Here is a 20645-nt window from a genome sequence, read left to right as displayed (position 1 = left end):
TCATCTCCTAGCGGGCAATTTTAGAACTCCAATATTTCTAGATCTAGACCACCTAGCTCAGCTCTTTTTTTTCACAGAAAATAGTTTTTCCGATATTCAATCGTTTATTTTTATAAGATAACCAACAAATAAAATCTACAAAATATATTACCCAAATTGGATATTCGGTTCTTGATATCTCTTAAATTAATTTTATTCATCCAATTTGTAAAAATTTTAGAAATGCTTCTGTAATTGGTTAAAATTTTTTTCGAATGCAAATCTATTTAACAAAACTGGATTTTCAAACTAAACTTATTCCATTTATGAAAAATATTTTTGGTAGTTTTAAAATTATTATGATTAATTCAACTGACATTTTTTTAACCCAACACGAAAACTTGCAAGACAAATAGACAGACAGGAATGAAAACCCCTTACATTTCATTGGAGCCTAAGAAAGTTATGGAATATTTGTTTTTAAATAAACCTTTTTTAACCATTATAACCGTTAAATATACGCTAGTTTCACCGAAATTCTTGATATTTCGAAGCTCTCATGCAAAAAGATAATGCCCCGGGTGAGGCTCGAACTCACGACCTTAAGATTATGAGACTTACGCGCTGCCTACTGCGCCACCGAGGCTGTGTTTATGTGGAGGCAAAGTATATATTTCATATATTTGTATTAAAAATATTAAATAAATTCATTTATCGACCCCTTAAAGCCATTTTTAGAAACTTGAATGATATATCTACAAAATAAAAAGCGTTGAGTTAAAAGTTAAAAAGCTTTACTCTAAATTGATACAACCTGTAGTGCCATCTATCTTCAATGCCCGGCAGCCTGAGTTTGATTTTCAACATTTTTCAATTCCGAAAAATAATATTTCAAATATTATTTTTTTTTTGTGGTTCATGTCATGAATAAAAAACAGTTTGGAAAAGTGTGTTCCGTCTTTGTATTTGAAAAAGTTTTCATATACAAATGTTCCGTGTGGGGCATTGTTTGTTTTTGAATTTCAAATTTTAAACTCAATTTACGAGTGATTTTGTATCTATATTCGCTTGTGAGCAGTTTAAATTTTGTTTGCAAGTGGTAAAGTGTTTTTGAGTACTTTTGAAATGAAATCTTCTTGAAAAAAGTAGTATTTAGGACTTTAAGTTGGTTATAAGGATAACATAACATATGGATAAGTTATAAATGAAGCAGTTGCACAAGTCCATATATAAATTGTGAATAAAGTTGACTGCAAGAATAACATAAGTAATATCATTTGAATTATTTGATACTAATTAAACGGGTGTTTGCAGTCACAGAATATAAGAATAAAGAGTTTTTTTTTTAAAGATATAAATGATCTTAAAGGCAAAAAACAATCCTAAATCCAAAATTTTCTACACATAGTCCAAAAAGTCTTTGTACAGCAGCTTTCTTTTTGTTTATTCTAAGATAAATATATTAAAAACAAGAATTTTGAAAATCACAATTACAATTTTTCGTCCATGGCCCAAGTTCCAGAAGAGATAATGACTTCAAATAAATGTTGTTATAAAGATAATAATGCAGAAAGATGCAGAAAGGGCTTTAAAAAAATTGCGTGGGTGTTTTTTTACCATAGCAGTTTAAAAAAGGTTAAAATTATGGTTAACCCTAAATATCTCACGCACAAATAACTGAAAAGACTCGAATTAAATTTAATATTATGCATTGTAACGTGATACCGAACAAATATGTTTTTGGGAAAAAATCCAATTAACGGTTTTTTTAAATTTTCAAATAAAAAATGATTTTATCTCCAAAACAATTTTGTGCAACGAAGAATTACATTTTTAACATACACATTTTGAGAAAAAACGAATTGACAGTTTTTTTTACAAGAAATACAAACCCAACCAAAAATCTATAAAAGTACGTAAAATAGATTTTCAACTCAATTATCTTTTCAAAAATTAAAAATATTAACTTCAAATTAATTTTATAGCATAAGAAATATTGTTTTAAACATTAAGTAATATTTAAAAAAAAATCGAATTGACAGTTTCATTAAAAAAAAATAAATACCTAAAAAAGCATTACTCAAAGTTGGTAAAAATTGAATTTCGACTCAAATATCTTTTTAAAAGTTTGAAGCTTCAATTTAATTTCATTTTATAAAAAATATTGTTTTCAGTCATTTTTGTATAACAATGTAACAGTCAATTTTTTCATACAATATTAAAATCTACAAAAAATAGTACGCAAAATCGTTAAAAATTGATGTTCGGTTCTCGATTCACAAAAATAGATTTTGAAATCAAACTATTCATGACATCCAAAATATTGTTGGTTATTTTAAATTTTTTTTAGAAAAATTTAACTGATAACTTTTTCAACAAAACACGAAAAAATACAAACTCTTATGCAAGACAAATCGACAGACGCGATTAGAAGTTATCAGTATGGGTCGCATCCCACCCTGTTTTTTAGTTTTAGTTTAAAAATACTCTTAGTATGCAGTTTTTTAAAGCTTACTAGTATACGTTTTACATTTGATTTTTGAAAAAAATAACTACTCATTTTCGAGATATTGAATTAGATAAAAATAATCCTTTTTTAAAAATCCAAAAAGAAAATAATATCATTTTTTATTATTAAATATTATTAAAACAGTATAAGAGTTTGTGTTGAAAGTATAACTAAAAATGTTTCATCACTTTTTGAGGAAACTGAAAAATAAAATATCTGTTCTTACGAGGTACCCTTCTAGAGCAAAACGAAAATGCTTCTTTTTTTATTGCAATAAGCTTAATTAAGAATAAACTTTTAGGGAAAATCTAAAAAAAATCTTAAAAAAAGATTAGAACGCCTAACGCGAATTAGAAACATTAATTTCCATGTTTGAACTCAATCGACCCAATGTTTAGAGCTGTAGGGGCATGGACAGACAGACAGGCAAACAGACCGAATGGAGGGGCCATTTTGACTTTTCTAAAATAGCAATGACATATTTGATTAAAATCTCAAGGTTGAAGGCTAACATAAATAACGAATGCAATACTTTACGGTTTTTTGTTGCTTAGCAAAATATCGAAAATCAGTTGAGTTTTGCCAAAGTTAGAGTTCAATGAAGGTGACCAGAAATCATAAAAACTGTTTGACGCATGCATATACTCGTAAGTCGAAAACAAATAAATTGCATTATAAGTTTTAACAAGTTAAATGATTTCACCAACCCATTTCCTACATTAGTGGCAGTGATTTTTATATATTTATGTATGCATATCTATATATCTATCTATGTATATAATAATCAATGCCACTTTTCGTTGTGATGTTATAACTCAACAATGCCTTCACCGATTTGGCTAATTTTTGTCTTGAATTATTCGTGGAAGTCCAGAGAAGGTTTATACGTAGAGGAAATTAAAAAAAAAATTGAATAGGAGTGAAATCAACATCTTTCTTTACTCCCATACACAAACAATTTGTATTAATACTTAAAGAAATCCCGATTTGTTGATTACTTTGGAAATGTACAACGAAGCTGTAATAATAATTAAAGATATGTGTCCAACGATTGTAAATAAAGCAATACAACAATTGGATATAATCGCACCAAATGGTGAGATACATGATTTTTTTTAATCGTGAATTGCAATGTGAGCAGGAGTTTAATTCTAATGATGTACGTTTATTTGTACAATCGAATATAACCAAATTGTATATTCAACAAAAACATGTGCATGACACAATCATGAACGCCGTTTCCAATAATAAAGGTAGATTATATTTCTTGGACGCACCTGGTGTTACAGGTAAAAGTTTGTTGTATCATTGATTTTAGCGACTATTCGATCGAAACAGAAAATTGAATTGGCACTTGCATCTTCAGGAATGGCTGCTACATTACTAGAAGGTGGTCGGACCGCACACTTTGCATTAAAATTTCCATTAATACGGGTGATTGAATTGAAAAATTCTGCTATGACAAAAGTTCTGCGATTAACGTCAATTATTTTATGGGATGAGTGCAAAATGGCGAATAAAAAATCAATAGAAGCATTTGATCGAACAATGCAAGATTTACGAGGTAATCAACAGCTGTTTTGGTGGTGCTCTGATATTTCTGTCTTTGGACTTTCGATCAACTCATATACTGATGAAATAAACGCCTGTTTGAAGTCATTAGTTTTTTGAAGATATGTATACGAAAATTGCCACAGAAAATTAAAATGCGTATTCACCTATACATAATGATGCAACTGCCCATGATTTATCAAAACAATTGTTAGAAACTGGTGATGCCAAAATACCAACGGATTTATCTCTTTACCGAACAATTTTTGTACAATTGCACAATCTATAGATGAGTTGATTGAATGTGTTTTTCCGAATATTCTACAGAATTACAGAAGTAATGATTGGTTAAAAGAACGCACCATTTTAGCACCGAAAAACATTCATATCAATGCCATTCATTTTCAAATTCAAGTGAAACTGGCAGGCGTAGTCAGGACATATAAATCAATTGACAGTGTTATGAATCAAGATGAGGCAATGAATTATCCTATTGGTGGTATACCACCGCATTGCTTGAATCTGAAAATTGGTTCTTTGATCATATTATTTCGAATCATTAATCCACCAGAACTGTGTAATGGCACTTGTTTGGCAGTGAAAAAGTTATTGCCAAATTTGATTGAAGCTACAATCTTAACTGGTAAATCAAAAGAAGAAGTGTGTTTGATACCGAGTATCCCTATGATTCCAAGTGATGTGCCATTTGAATTCAAAAGATTACAGTATATTGTGCGTTTATCATTTGCGATGTTCATAAATAAGGCCCAAGGGCAAACACTCCACGTTTGTGGTGTCAATTGGGAGGAATCATGTTTTTCACATTGACAACTTTATGTTGCCTGTTCCAGAGTCGGTAAACCCTTTTGTTTTTTATTCATGCTCAAAATGAAAAAAAAAAAAAACAAAAATATTGTTTATCCAACTGTTTTAGACTAACCCATGTAGACCCAACATAGTAAGAGTACCCAATTCGTTTTTATTTTTTGGTTTTTACTCTTTGCTGATTAATATAATATAAACAATATATCATTTGGGTCATTTGGACTTTTAAAAAGCTAGAAATTTACAATATTTTCTTCTTTGAATAAATAAACTTAGTAATAATTTTTTTTAAATAATTATTCCTTACGTACCGAGCCGCTTGTATTATCTTACATTACATTACATTTCACACTACTCTGCACATAAATGTGCAGACTAGAGAACACAGCACCTTGAGCAACTAGGCTATGTAAGGTGATAACAACACAAGTCATTAATACAAGACATAGGAAGTTATTGTAATGGGTCCGATTTGTCAAATTGAAAATTTTGACATTTCTCGACGTTTCAAGGTCCCTAGGGTCGAAATAAAAGATTTTTAGAAAGATGTCTGTGCGTGCGTGTGTACGTACGTTCGTACGTCCGTACGTCCGTACGTCCGTACGTCCGTATGTCCGTACGTTCGTACGTCCGTAAATTCGCGACGTTTTTTTCGTCGTCCATAGCTCAAGAACCAGAAGAGATATCAACTTCAAATAAATTTTGTTATACAGATAATAAGGCAGAAAGATGCAGAAAGGGCTCTCAAGAAAATTTTTTACCATAGCAGTTTGAAAAAAAGGTGAACATTTTGGTTAAACCTAAATATCTTACGAACCAAAAACGCTAGAGACTTGAATTAAATTGTATGTGATATATTGTAACGTGATACCAAACAGGTATATTTTTAAAAAAAATCAATATAACGGTTTTTTTTATAAATCAATAAAACTGAAAAAAAAATTTGTCACCTCCAAAATTTTACGAATGAAACATGATTTTATCTTTAAAACAATTTTGTGCAACGAAGAATAATGTTTTTGACATCTGATAAAATTTTGAGAAAAATCGAATTGACAGTTTTTTTTTATAAAAAATAAAAGTCTAAAAAAAACATTACTCAAAGTTGGTAAAAATTGAATATCGATCTATATCTTTTCAAAAACCTAAACTGAAATTTAGGCTTGAAGCTTATTTTATCTTATAAGAAATATTGTTTTCAACATTGTGAAAAATGTTGAGAAAAATAAAATTGACAGTTTTGTTACAAAAAATAAAAACCTAAAAAAAAAATGTATAAAAGTTGGTAAAAATTGATTTTCGACTCAAATATCTTTTCAAAACTTTGAGATATTGGCTTTAATTTACTTTTATCTTTCAAAACATCTTGTTGTCAATATTTAGTTAAAGTTTGAAAAAAAATCGAATTGACAGTTTTTTTACAAAAAATTAAAAACCGATCAAAAAATTAACAAAAGTTGGTAAAAATTGATTTTCGGCTCAAATATCTTTTCAAAACTTTATATATTGGCTTTAATTTACTTTTATTTTTCAAAAAATCTTGTTGTCAATATTCAGTTAAAGTTTGAAAAAAATCGAATTGACAGTTTTTAAAAAAAAAATTAAAAACCGATCAAAAAATTAACAAAAGTTGGTAAAAATTGATTTTCGGCTCAAATATCTTTTCAAAACTTTGAGATATTGGCTTTAATTTACTTTTATTTTTCAAAAAATCTTGTTGTCAATATTCAGTTAAAGTTTGAAAAAAATCGAATAGACAGTTTTTAAAAAAAAAAATTAAAAACCGAACAAAAAATTAACAAAAGTTGGTAAAAAATGATTTTCGACTCAAATATCTTTTAAAAACTTTAAAATAATAGCTTCAAACTAATTTTATCTTATAAGAAATATTGTTTTCAACATTTGGTAAAATTTAAAAAAAATCGAATTGAAAGTTTTTTTTTACAAAAAATAAAACTCTAAAACAAAGCAATACTAAAACTTCGTAAAAATTTACTTCGGCCCAAATAGCTTTTCAAAAATTAAAAATATTGGCTTCAAACTTATTTTATTTCACAGAAACTATTGTTTTCAATATCAAGTAATTTTTATATAAAAATCTAACAGTCCGTTTTTTTTATAAAAAGTAAAATCTACAAAAAATAGTACGAAAATTTGGTAAAAATTGATGCGAGTACATATACATAGACAAACTTTTAAGCAAGACAAATCGACAGACGGGATGGGAAGTTATCAGTGTGGGTCGCATCCCATCCTCTTTTTTACAAATATAATTTTATTTAAAAAAAAAATAATGAATAAACTAAAAAACTTACTTTTCTGGGCATCTTGTCCTTATTGCCATTGCGAGCACATCTCATCTTTTTATTTTGTACCTCAATAATGTTTATATCCCCCAATCTGCTTCCTGTATTGTAAGATGTTGTAAGATTAATTTTTTGTTAAAAATTTAAAGAGGCAAAATACATACATACAAAGATATGTACATACATAGATACTATTCAAATTAAATCGAAACTGTTCACTTACACATGAATATGTATGTATATACAAATACATAACATACATATGTAAGTAAGAAAGAAAATTTGTGAAATTCAAAGTGGGGCCTGTTAAAATAATTTTTAACTAAGTTTTTAAATAGCGATTGTAATGGCCCGAAATTAGTGCACAAAATTAATTTATTAAAAATTCGGTTGAAAAAACAGAACTAAAACTGTATTTATTATTTTTCACTAACAAGTTATCACTATGGCTACAAATTTGCAATTCAATAACTCCTTTAATTAAAATCATACATTCAGTCTATTGACAAGTTTTGTACTTAACGATCAACCAATACGAATTTTGATCAAATGTGAGATTTTTCGGCAATAGTCCAAAATACATAATACAAAACTTCTTCATACAGAAGTAATGAAACTGAAAGTACTTTTTTTTGAAAGTTTTCTAGGTTTTAATAATGCCTCCTATCAAATGCCAAGCATGTTTTTATTTTACGTTACCATAACTTACAGAACTGGTATAAAGAAATTGGGAATACAAAAAAATAAGATAAAGTACGTATACGCCCGGTGGGACCAATTGCATTTTTGTAATTAGTATTTACGGAATAATTGTATGCTCTAGATTTTGTTCAAGTTATCATATCACCATTATATGTACATTGTATATATTTCAAAATGAATCCTAAAAAGGTAACAGAATGGCTAACTTTGTTGACGGTTAATCAACATATACTTATATGAATTTAACAACATACCACTCATTTTCATCTACATATACAATTGTTATTGAATGTGCAAACAATTTGACAACAGTCCCACCTGCCTACCTTATCAAAAGATATATAGTTACGAATATTATTCTTCTTTTTATTTAAATTCTAGGTTTAAGTATATGTATCTTTTAATATAAGAAAAGAACGCAGTAGTTTTATTTTTTTCCTATATAGGAAATTTCCATTTCTCCGAATAACGTAAGTAAATACAAAAAATCCAACTACCCGAAATCCATTATTACCCTTAAGCCCTTTCGGCAATAAACATCGAATTAACATGTTGTTTTACCTTCGTCAGAAGCGTCCGTCGTAGGTTTTAAGTTTCCCTATACTCAATGAATGAGTGTGGCGTAGGTTTAAGCATTCCAGAGGTCGCCGACGGGTAGCGTGCTTCACGGAAGTTACGGACTTCATGGCCCAGACCCAGATTGTCGAAGCTTAAAATGAAATTCCAAAGATAATACTGATGTATACGAAAAGATAATCCGGCAAATAGCATGAGGTGGTGTCAATGTACGGTAAATGGTACATACTTTCCAACATACATATGTACATTATGATTTTATATACATACAGTCAAAGAGGGCATATACGCTTGGCTTCATCTTGGCGTATTTTAATGTGGCATTATTTAAGCGAATGTACGCGTGTTTATATCACGTTGTGGGCCATTTTAATTAAAACCCAGCTTGTCTTTTGTGTGGGAGAGGGAGCGGGGGTTTGTTTGGTGGACTCATTCGCAGGACAATGAAACATACGATTATGTTCAGTTGCTCAACCGGTAAATGTGAAATTAATCGCATTGACTGGGTCAGGCCTATAATAACCTTGGGGATTATTTCGGTTTGCAAAATATTGTTTTTTTTTTTTCATTTTTTTACGTTAAGGCACTTAAGTCTTGTTTTTATTTGTGAAAATGTAAATACTTGGAATTTTTTGGCTTCAATTTTGTGTATCTTCGTTTATAAAAAAAATAAGAATGCATCTTTTGTAAAGAGTGACGCAATATTTGATTGGTGCGAATTGTAGCGTGAATTCATTTCAAACCTTGAATGAAGTTCTTTGCATTTGTGTTAAAAACTTAGAGATACACATATAAATGAGAGGACGATATTCTGACGAACTGAAGCCATGTATGACTTCTTACCTAGATAAAAATAGATTGAACATTTTTAAGATAGAAAACTTGTGCAAAATCAAGTCATTTACTGAAGGCAGTCAAAAAAATCAAATTAAAATACTTAAAATCTTAAACTGATAGTTAAAACTCGTAGTACCCATGGCATGATTGTTAGTGCGTTGGACTGTTCAACACAAAAATTCGTGGATCCAAAATTTTCCTACGAGACAGACTCCACCAACGCTTGCCCCAAAGGCCCCTGTGTATAAGGCACCAGAGTCGCAGTCGGACATTGTAGCCTTGTTGTTGAGCATTCAAGGTCAACTAACAGGGCTGCAAAGTCAGATAAAGGTGCAAGGCAAAAGGGTAGATCATCTCTACTCTTTGTTGCCTGGCCTGGCGCAATTTAGACCATAATGGGCGCGCTGCCGGAGACACGCCTAAGAGTCCTAGTTGTGAATGTAAATTCACTGATTAGGATTGACCGAAGTGCCAATATGTTCCAATTGTAGAAAGACTACAGTCCCGATGTGTTTATGGCTAGCGAAACTAAACTAAACCACAAAAACAAATTATCTCATGAAAATTACAATATCGTAGGAAGATACCGGCCTGACTCCACTCAAGGGGGCCGTGTCGCTCTCTTTATACGAAAAGGCATTAAATATAAAGTCATATACAACAATGAATTGCGAAAGCTCAAGACGCTAGAAGTTTGCGTTGTAGGCATCTCTCTCACTCAAGAGAAGCGGATGTATATGATGGCGGCTTATGTGGCTGGAGCTCCGCTCTTAGACAAAACATGAAGATTGGGTAAATCAACATAGTCATCTCATAGGTAACCATCTTTTTAATTTGATGAATCTTTACAGATTCAAGATCCAAGAAGCGGCTTCTTTCTGGATCTTTTGCTGTACTACACTAGACTGACCAGTTACAAAGTGGGTAATCACCCTCGAAACTACTTACTGACAGTCGAGTACGACAGTGATCACTGCGAACTGACTGCTGTAATACAGATTCCAAACGAACGTGTGGAGTTGGAGGAATATGTTCCAACGCATTCTTACAATTACAGTAAGATGCCTTGGCCTCGTTTAACCAACGCCCTAGCAAGAGAACTTCGTTCGAGTGACATGGAAACCTGACAAATACAGAAATTGACCAACTTTTACAATAGATGGACGACACAATAAAACGATCGATGGAACAGACAATACCAAAGTACAAAGAATGGAACCAAATGGACTCTTACAGAAGCGCTACTATTGACGCTATACGTAAGCACAAGAGTGGCTTACTGACAAGACTTGTACAGACGACTTACAGACCCACGCGACTTGGAGGTTAGGATACTGAAGTCGTCAATAAAAAATGTCAATCTGTTGATTAAGGAGAACTACAGGCTATCAATTAACAAGTACTGGGACCGCAAGATCCGGTCAGTTAATTCGAGTGACTCTAGTATGTTCCCTAAAATCAACAAGATACTCAGGAAAAAGAACGACAATGACCTTCCGAGTCTGAAACTCCAAAGAACCGAAGAAAAAAAAGAGACGTACTCAGGACAGCGCAAATAGATCCAGAAGAAGCCATCTTTGACGATGACTTTTACATAATTGAAGATCCGAAGGAAAAAGTGGAGGCGGTGGGAGCTCCTTTCCAGCAAGTGTACAAATTGAATGTTAGCATTCGCCCAAACCACGACCTTGAAAACAGAGCCCTACTTAATAACTTTTACCTTCAAAATGATATCACACAATGGCGATCTGAGAACCGCGGTTTCATGTGGTTCAATGACGATTCCTTGGCAAATGCTATAATCGGCGAGCAAATGGGACCAAATCAATTGTTAGTGACGAAGGTTGATCTTCAGCTCATCCTCAATTCAAAAAAACATAAAAAGTCAACAGGTGTCGATGGTGTATCCAACGTTGTACTTAGACATTTATCAATGGAAGCAATTGACATTTACACCACACTCTTCAACAATGTACTGAATAATGCATATTATCCAGTGCATTGGAAGACCGCTGTGGTTCATAATTAATTCCTGATAAACAGTTTGGGTTAAAGGCGGGTCATGGCACAATTCATTCTGCGCCTAAACTCGTTTCTGATATCCAATGGAATAAATCAAAACAACAATGCACAGGTGCTGTTCGGTCGATAAGTCTTCTTCCGAGTATCAGCAAATTTTTCGAGAAAATCATCAATGAGGCTCTGACTAAGTGTGCTGCGGACAACAAAATACTTCCGGATGAACAGTTCGGGTTCAAGGCGGGTCATGAAACAATTCATGCTGCGCCTAAACTCGTTTCTGATATCCAATGGAATAAATCAAAACAACAATGCACAGGTGCTGTTATGGTTGATTTGGAAAAGGCCTTTGACGCCGTATGGTTAGAGGGTCTTAAACTAAAACTGAGCAGGCTTGGCATAAGTAAGCCATTGCTGTATGTACTTTATGATATGCTTAACGGTAGAACGTTTGTTGTCAAAAGTGGCAATGTAACTTCTACCACAACATTCTCAATTAAAAATTGGTCATCAACAGGGAGCATTGAATTCGCCGATTCTCTTCAACATTTACACCAGCGATCTGATAGGTAGTCCTACAATTGCGTACGACGATGATCTAATTGCGTACAGAATGGCCCAAAAGGTTGAGGTTATTAGAATTCTCTTGCAGCGTGATTTCGACAAGATTCAGTGATATTGTTCCGGACTCCATTGGCTAAGGCCACGAAGGATACGTGCAAGAATTGGCGCAAGATGGTCATCGTTGACCATTAGCGAGCAATAGTGTAGTGAAGTACCTCGGTATCTGGTTTTCTCAGTATTTATATTTCGACAGACATATAAATGCTGCTCTGACCAGGGGCAGAGGAGAATTCACTCTGACGAAACGGTTGTTTTTTAGTAGTCGGCTTGACCCCAGAGTGAAGGTAATTTGCTACCTGGCCCTCATACGACCGATGATCGTTTATGGTTGTCCTGGGTGGTTTAAAGTTGCCCCTTCCCAGATGGAAAAGTTTTGGATGTTCGAGCGGCAGTGTTTACGACACTGTACCGGCTTATATCTAACAGCCGAATCTTCTTATGTGCATTACTATTCCAACGAGGACCTATAAAACGGGGCTCGTATCAACAGAATTGACAATTTCGTGATAAAACTTGCTCGAGGTCACATTGCAAGAGCTATGTCTTTGACCAACAATTTAATTTTCGAGACGTTCTATCCGAACGACGAGTATTTTGAGAGTGCACGCTTCGGCTTCATTCCACCAGAGGCATTCCTCTTTTAAGATAGATGCGATCTGATACAGGAAAGATTGGCAGTTCCGCTAACCTACCACGTTAGACGAAGAACCGTGGATAGGCGAATCCTGTACGATCATGGCACAAGGCGGAGCTCCTTCGGCTCAGTAGGGTTGTGTCCCAACGGAAGTGAACTGATAGGGTGAAGCAGGAGAACCAGTTTCGGTGGCTTCAATCGGCAATTGATAGTGGGTAGTCGGGATAGGATTTTAAGCTTTGGCCGGCTTACATACTTGTTTTATAGTTTTAGGGTTTAGTTTTTAGTGAATATGCATGGTGGCACAAAAAATAAAATACAAAAAAAAAACAAAAAAAAAATACAAAAATATAAAACACAACAAAAAAACATGGAATTAAAAAAAATGGAATAAAAAAACTAACTAAACTTTAACATAAGTTTAAGATTAAATTAATAAAAATGAATTAAAAAAAATAAAAAAAAGTGTGTTGGACTGAAAAAAAAAAGGTCTTGGGTTCAATCCCTGCCAATGCCATCTAAAGTTTTTTTCACGGTACTGCCTCTTGCGAAGAATTGACAATATCTCCAAAAGTAATTCTTGTTATGAAAAGTGCTTTCTCAAATTTTCCGTTACCGTTCGGATTCGGTTTAAAACTGTAGGTCCCTTCAATCCCTGTCAACAGTACTCGCACACAAGAATGGTTGAGAGTTATCAGTCACTAGTCCCTAGTTCTCAAACGGACTTTTGCACCACCCAATTTATTTATTTAGCTAAAACTCGTCATTTGACTTTTTACATAAAAGTTTAAAATCATTTTCCTAACTTTGTCTTGAAGTAAGTTTAAGAGTTCATTGACTTAAAGCCAATTTGACTGCAGTCTATTTAACTCCATAAAATGTTTAAAGGAAATTAAAAATCAATTTTAAATGCAAGTTAATTTTGGAAGCCATTAAGTCATTTGAATGCAGTAATTGGACTTAAATCTTTTGATTTGACGTAAGGAATTTGATGTTGGTGAACATGAACATTATATAAATATGTGTATTTTGTTGACAAATTTATTAAAAAGAAAACATAAAGTACAAATCTCAAATATTTAGGAATCAGCCTTATCACGAATTGACTTTAAGGAAGTTGACTTTTCAACTCGACTTAAAATCGTGACTTTTGAAAACGACTTGACTTTAATGTTAAAAGTCATAGTTATTTAAGAAGTCAAAAGACTTTAAAAAAAAATAAAACTGCAGTCACTAAAATAATTAAGTTTTTACAACTCTGTAAAGTCAGTCTGATTGTTTTATATCCTACGGGCTGTTTAAGGCTAAATGATGAAGGTAACAAACATTCGTCTGTGTTACCCTTCAAAACAAATTTTGTATAGTTGTTGTGAAAGATTTTTTTCAAGGATGAGACAAATTTTGTGGTACATTTTATTCACGATAGCTCCAATTGTGTTCAAGTAGAATGCTGGGAGTCTTATAATCTTTGTTAAAAGTGTTTTGGGGTACGTCCAACGAGTCGAATATGAAAAAAATTGTTACTTTGATTTAAGGCGTTCACAATTTACGCATTTCTGACTATGAAGATGGTAGCGTTCCTCACTTTAAATCTAAAATAACACATATTGAAAACAAATTAAAGCTCTTTTTTTTACATATTAATTCATCAATAAAAAGGTGGTTGAAGACAAATATTACATTATATCATATTTCATTACTCTCGATTTATGCTTCCGACAGAAAATTCTTTTCCCCAGCTTCAATAGATAAAATAAAAAAGCCATCGCAAGAACTTTTTAGAAGACCTCTCTCGTTTTTATAACTAAGGAACATCTTAAAATTCTCCCAAAATATATAATGGTTTAAGGATTCACCCAAACTAAAATCTTCAATTACCCTCTCCCTACCTTATACCAGCCAATTTCTGATCAAATCCTGTGGGGCACGTGAGATCCAATCCAAACAGATATCAGAATGAGATATTTTTCGGCCATTACTCATACATCACACCTTCAAACCGAACCTGACTTTCAACCGTAAGAACGAATGAAAAAACAAATTGCCGTTATAAAGATGAACCAAAATAAGAGATATTAGGGTTACACCATGTAGCGGTACCTTACAAATTATTTTTATTATATTTTTCACATGATTTTGGAATTTTTAACTTCCCATAGGAAGTTATTGTAATGGGTCCGATTTGTCAAATTGAAAATTTTGACATTTCTCGACGTTTCAAGGTCCCTAGAGTCGAAATAAAAGATTTTTAGAAAGATGTCTGTGCGTGCGTGTGTACGTACGTTTGTACGTCCGTACGTCCGTACGTTCGCGACGTTTTTTTCGTTGTCCATAGCTCAAGAACCAGAAGAGATATCGACTTCAAATAAATTTTGTTATACAGATAATAAGGCAGAAAGATGCAGAAAGGGCTCTCAAGAAAATTGCGTGGGTGGTTTTTTTACTATAGCAGTTTGAAAAAATGGTGAAAATTTTGGTTAACCCTAAATATCTTACGAACCAAAAACGCTAGAGACTTGAATTTAATTGTATATAATAGATTGTAACGTGATACCAAACAGGTATATTTTTTGAAAAAAATCAATATAACGGTTTTTTTTTTAAATCAATAAAACTGAAAAAAAAAATTTGTCACCTCCAAAATTTTACGACTGAAATATGATTTTATCTCTTAAACAATTTCGTGCAACGAAGAATAATGTTTTTGACATCTGATAAAATTTTGAGAAAAATCTAATTGACAGTTTTTTTATAAAAAATAAAAATCTAAAAAAAAACATTACTCAAAGTTCGTAAAAATTGAATATCGATTCAAATATCTTTTCAAAAACTTGAAATTAGGGCTTCAATTTTATTTTATCTTATAAGAAATATTGTTTTCAACATTCCGAAAAATTTTGAGCAAAATCGAATTGACAGTTTTTTTTACAAAAAATAAAAACCTTAACAAAAAATTTATAAAAGTTGGTAAAAATTGATTTTCGACTCAAATATCTTTTCAAAACTTTGAGGTATTGGCTTTTATTTACTTTTATCTTTCAAAATATCTTGTTGTCAACATTCAGTTAAAGTTTGAAAAAAATCGAATAGACAGTTTTTTTACATAAAATAAAAACCTAAAAAAAAATTTATAAAAGTTGGTAAAAATTGATTTTCGACTCGAATATCTTTTCAAAACTTTGAGATATTGGCTTTAATTTACTTTTGTCTTTCAAAAAATCTTGTTGTCAACATTCAGTTAAAGTTTGAAAAAAATCGAATTGACAGTTTTTTTACATAAAATAAAAACCTAAAAAAAAATTTATAAAAGTTGGTAAAAATTGATTTTCGACTCGAATATCTTTTCAAACCTTTGAGATATTGGCTTTAATTTACTTTTATCTTTCAAAAAATTTTGTTGTCAACATACAATTCAAGTTTGAAAAAAATCGAATTGACAGTTTTTTTTACAAAAAATAAAAACCTTAACAAAAAATTTATAAAAGTTGGTAAAAATTGATTTTCGACTCAAATATCTTTTCAAAACTTTGAGATATTGGCTTTTATTTACTTTTATCTTTCAAAAAATCTTGTTGTCAATATTCAGTTAAAGTTTGAAAAAAATCGAATAGACAGTTTTTTTACATAAAATAAAAACCTAAAAAAAAATTTATAAAAGTTGGTAAAAATTGATTTTCGACTCGAATTATCTTTTCAAAACTTTGAGATATTGGCTTTAATTTACTTTTATCTTTCAAAAAATTTTGTTGTCAACATACAATTAAAGTTTGAAAAAAATCGAATTGACAGTTTTTTTTTACAAAAAATAAAAACCTAAACAAAAAATTTATAAAAGTTGGTAAAAATTGATTTTCGACTCAAATATCTTTTCAAAACTTTGAGATATTGGCTTTTATTTACTTTTATCTTTCAAAAAATCTTGTTGTCAACATTCAGTTAAAGTTTGAAAAAAATCGAATTGACAGTTTTCTTACAAAAAATAAAAACCTAAAAAAAAAATTATAAAAGTTGGTAAAAATTGATTTTCGACTCAAATATCTGTTCAAAACTTTGAGATATTGGCTTTTATTTACTTTTATCTTTTAAAAAATCTTGTTGTCAACATTCAGTTAAAGTTTGAAAAAAATCGAATTGATAGTTTTTTTACAAAAAATAAAAACCTAAAAAAAATGTATAAAAGTTGGTAAAAATTTATTTTCGACTCAAATATCTCTTTAAAAATTTTTAGTATTGGCTTTAAAGTAATTTTATCTCATAAGAAATATTGTTGGTAAAATTTTTAAAAAATCGAATTGACAGTTTTTTTTTACAAAATAAAACTCTAAAATAAAAACAATACTAAAACTTGGTAAAAATTTACTTTCGGCTCAAATAGCTTTTCAAAAATTCAAAATATTGGCTTCAAACTTATTTTATTTCACAAAAAATATTGTTTTCGATATTCAGTAATTTTTATATAAAAATCCAACAGTCCGTTTTTTCATATAAAAAATAAAATCTACAAAAAGAGTACGCAAATTTGGTAAAAATTGATACGAGTACATAAAGACAAACTTTTAAGCAAGACAAATCGACAGACGGGATGGGAAGTTATCAGTGTGGGTCGCATCCCAGCCTCTTTTTTAAATTATAGAATTGTTCATGCCTAACAATTTTTTGGTTCATACATTAAGCATTTGACCGCAGCACACACAGGAGTATATATTATTGATGTTTCATTCCCAAAAGTAGTAACATTTTTTGAAAACCTAATTTTGTTCAAATTTGAAACTGGCATGGCGTGGTTAACTTAGAATTCAAAGTTATGAACATAATGATAGAGCAAAAACTTGCGACTATGTTTTGGAATTTATTTAATTATTTTCAAGGATAAAAATACCTATGTATATCCTGTAGCATTTTGGCATTCAGGAATAATATAAATTGTTATGAGTATGAGTAGAGTAGTATAAGTACCTACGAGAAGCGTTTCTAGAATGATTTTTCTTCTGAATTTAAAAGACATAGCTATACGTTTCATTTAACTTTAAGAGCTTTCTAATGACTTTTCATGCCTTAACATATATATTTTTCTATAGCAAACATACATAGTACCTTAAAAAAAACCTACATACACAGATGGAAAAACCCTTGACGTTAAGATAATTACAATTTATAAAACGAAGTCCTTAAAATAAATGAAAACGAAAAAGTTGAAGAAAAAGCGGAAGATACTTTTTTTCCCAAGATTTATTTCGTTTCGTGTCATTTTTTTGGTTCTTTTTTCCTTTTCATTTGAACAAGAAAAGAATTTGTTGAACATACATATTATTTTTTTTCTCGGCGTTGAGTTTCCTTTTTTTAATTTTTATTTTTGTGACAATTTGTTAACTTGTCTACTATACTTATCTCTCTCTCTCTCTCTCTAGAATGAAAGCTATAAGACGTGTCAAAATTAAACTCACTGTCGTGTAACTAAATCGTCGTCATTTCCATTTGAATTCTTCAAAAATGTTCAATTATTTTCATTTTAAAAATAGCGCATACATTTTTAATTTAAGAATATACTTTCGATTGTCAAGTCGAAAAGAAGTCTAGATTAGAGTGAAACGTTTGTGTTCAAACAGTTGAAATTTGTTCATGAAGTAGATATGTCGTAAAACAAAAATAAATGGATTGCTGTCAATAACCTTGAGCTATGTTCTTAAAACGTATTTTTGTTTTTACATTACGGAATGTTTAATGAATATGTTGAAAACAGCAGGAATTTTTTTAAAATGAACTTTGTTACTCAATTGATTTTGCAAATGATTAAAAACAAAAACAGGTAAAAGCAAGAACATTTTGATCATCAAATGATACAAACAAATTTTACAACCGAGAGTGGGTTTATTGAAAAAATCAAACTTTGAAAATAAATCCGATAAAATGTATTTAAATGATTGTTAGAATCGTCTGAATCAAAATCGAAATTCTGTTATATCTTCCATACTGACGGATTTATACAAACTTGATAACCAAACATCTCAAAGACTGCAAAATAACACAGAAGTAAAAATAATTCTTTTGAACAAATATACCTTTTCCTCAAAATTTACACTTATGACACCCGTTAGTTCATGTCAGCAGGCCAACTCGATTACTTGTTAACCCTGGTGGAACCTCTCATCCAAAAACAGGAAACAAATATGCGAATGAGCATTTCTGCAGAGGTACAATTGGTCCTCGCCCTATGACTTCTAGCTACAGACTGGCAACTATTTCAACTCTTTGCAGTACCTTTATTCGAATTTTCCAACCAGTAATATTTTCTATTCTTTGTGAAGTTCTTGACGCGGTTTTTAAGGCTCTTGTTTCTGATTTCTGTAATTTATGCATTTAAGAAAATAAATTATTGTGTGAAAATATAAATAAATATAAGGGGATCGCGTCACACGATCCTATTTGCTGCACTGGACACCCTACCCTACTTAACACCTCTTGATATATTTATCAAATAAATAGCTGCAAACTATGCTATTCGCCTCAAAGCATCTTCGCAGTGGATTAATAACAACATGGCCACTCCGTAATTCTTAAGTATTTAAAATCAATGCCAAAGCACATAGACTACACCATCCCCCTCCAACTGCAATTCGACAGAAACTTCCAGATCTTTCTGGGATGATAGGGCATTCCTGGGAGACGAGTTAATCCACATTTACGCAGATAGATTTAAAAAAATTAAGGGGTTGGTAAAGGTGTGTACTCTGAACGCCTGAAACTAAGTCTTTCATTCCACCTTCTTAATCATTGTAGCGAGTTCCGGACAGAACTTTCGGCGATTAAAGAAATCGTGATGCAATATCTGATATCCATATTTGCTCTGATAGTCAGGGCACTATCAAATCTCTGAACTCTGTCTCTACAAACTCTATAACAGTCCCTAGTTATCAATAATCTCTTATGGAAACTGCACAACAGTTTTATCTTTGCTTTGTGCCGGGCATAGAAACATTCCAGGGAATGGTACAAAGTAACAATCGCTACATATAAACTATTACATATGCAGGACGCTATGAAGAAGGCAAGCACTAGGTGGAACAGCATCACGATGTGTCAGGTCACATAAAACTTCTAGCCTGCATTAGATTAAAGGCGATCAAGGTGCATGCTTTCTTTAAGCAGATCGCATATAAGCTCGATAACCGCTTTCATAAACGAACACTGCCTAATAAGAAAGCACGCCATGCGGCTAGGCGTTTTCTCAAGTGACTTCTGCATAAGCTGTATGGATCAGGAAGAGGAGGAAACAGGTCTTCACCTTCTCTGTAGACGAATTTCTTAAGAGAATTCTTCTATAACCATCATAAGTCATACTTTACCCTAACTAAACCTAACCATACAAAAATATTCTGAAGTTGTATTCAAAAAGAGGCTGGGATGCGACCCTCACTGATAACTTCCCATCCCGCCTGTCGATTTGTCTTGCTTAAAAGTTTGCCTCGTATCATTTTTTACCAAATTTGCGTACTATTTTTTGTAGACTTTATTTTTTATAAAAAAACGGACTGTTGATTTTTATATAAAACAATATTTTCTGTGAAATAAAATTAGTTTGAAGCCAATATTTTTAATTTTTGAAAAGCTATTTGAGTCGAAAGTAAATTTTTACCAAGTTTTAGTATTGTTTTTTTTTTTTTTTGTAAGAAAACTGTCAATTCGATTTTTTTCAAAATTTTATCGAATGTTGAAAACAATATTTCTTATAAGATAAAATTAGTTTGAAGCCAATATTTCAAATTGTTGAAAAGATATTTGAGTCGAAAATCAATTTTTACCAACTTTTGTTAATTTTTTTTTAGGTTTTTAAATTTTGTACAAAAACTGTCAATTCGATTATGTACTTTCAAAATTTAACTGAATGTTAACAACAATATTTTTTGAAAGATAAAATTAGTTTGAAGCCAATATTTCCAATTTTTTAAAAGATATTTGAGTCGAAAATCAATTTTTACCAACTTTTATTCATTTTTTTTAGATTTTTGTTTTTTATAATTTTTTTTTTCAATTCGTTTTTTCTCAAAAGTTTATCAGATGATAAAAACATTATTCTTCGTTGCAC

General features: G+C 31.2%; 1 non-coding gene across 1 annotated transcript; it reads right to left on the bottom strand.

The window, feature by feature from the left end:
- Positions 1–552: 552 nt before the first annotated feature.
- Trnam-cau (transfer RNA methionine (anticodon CAU)) lies at positions 553–625 on the bottom strand. Its single transcript has one exon. It is a non-coding gene; the product is annotated as a tRNA-Met (tRNA).
- Positions 626–20645: the final 20020 nt, after the last annotated feature.

Source organism: Eupeodes corollae, chromosome 3 (genome assembly GCF_945859685.1).
Source record: "Eupeodes corollae chromosome 3, idEupCoro1.1, whole genome shotgun sequence".
NCBI lineage: Eukaryota > Metazoa > Arthropoda > Insecta > Diptera > Syrphidae > Eupeodes > Eupeodes corollae.
Note: the sequence above shows the minus strand (reverse complement) of the source record. Positions and strands in the feature narration are given on the sequence as shown.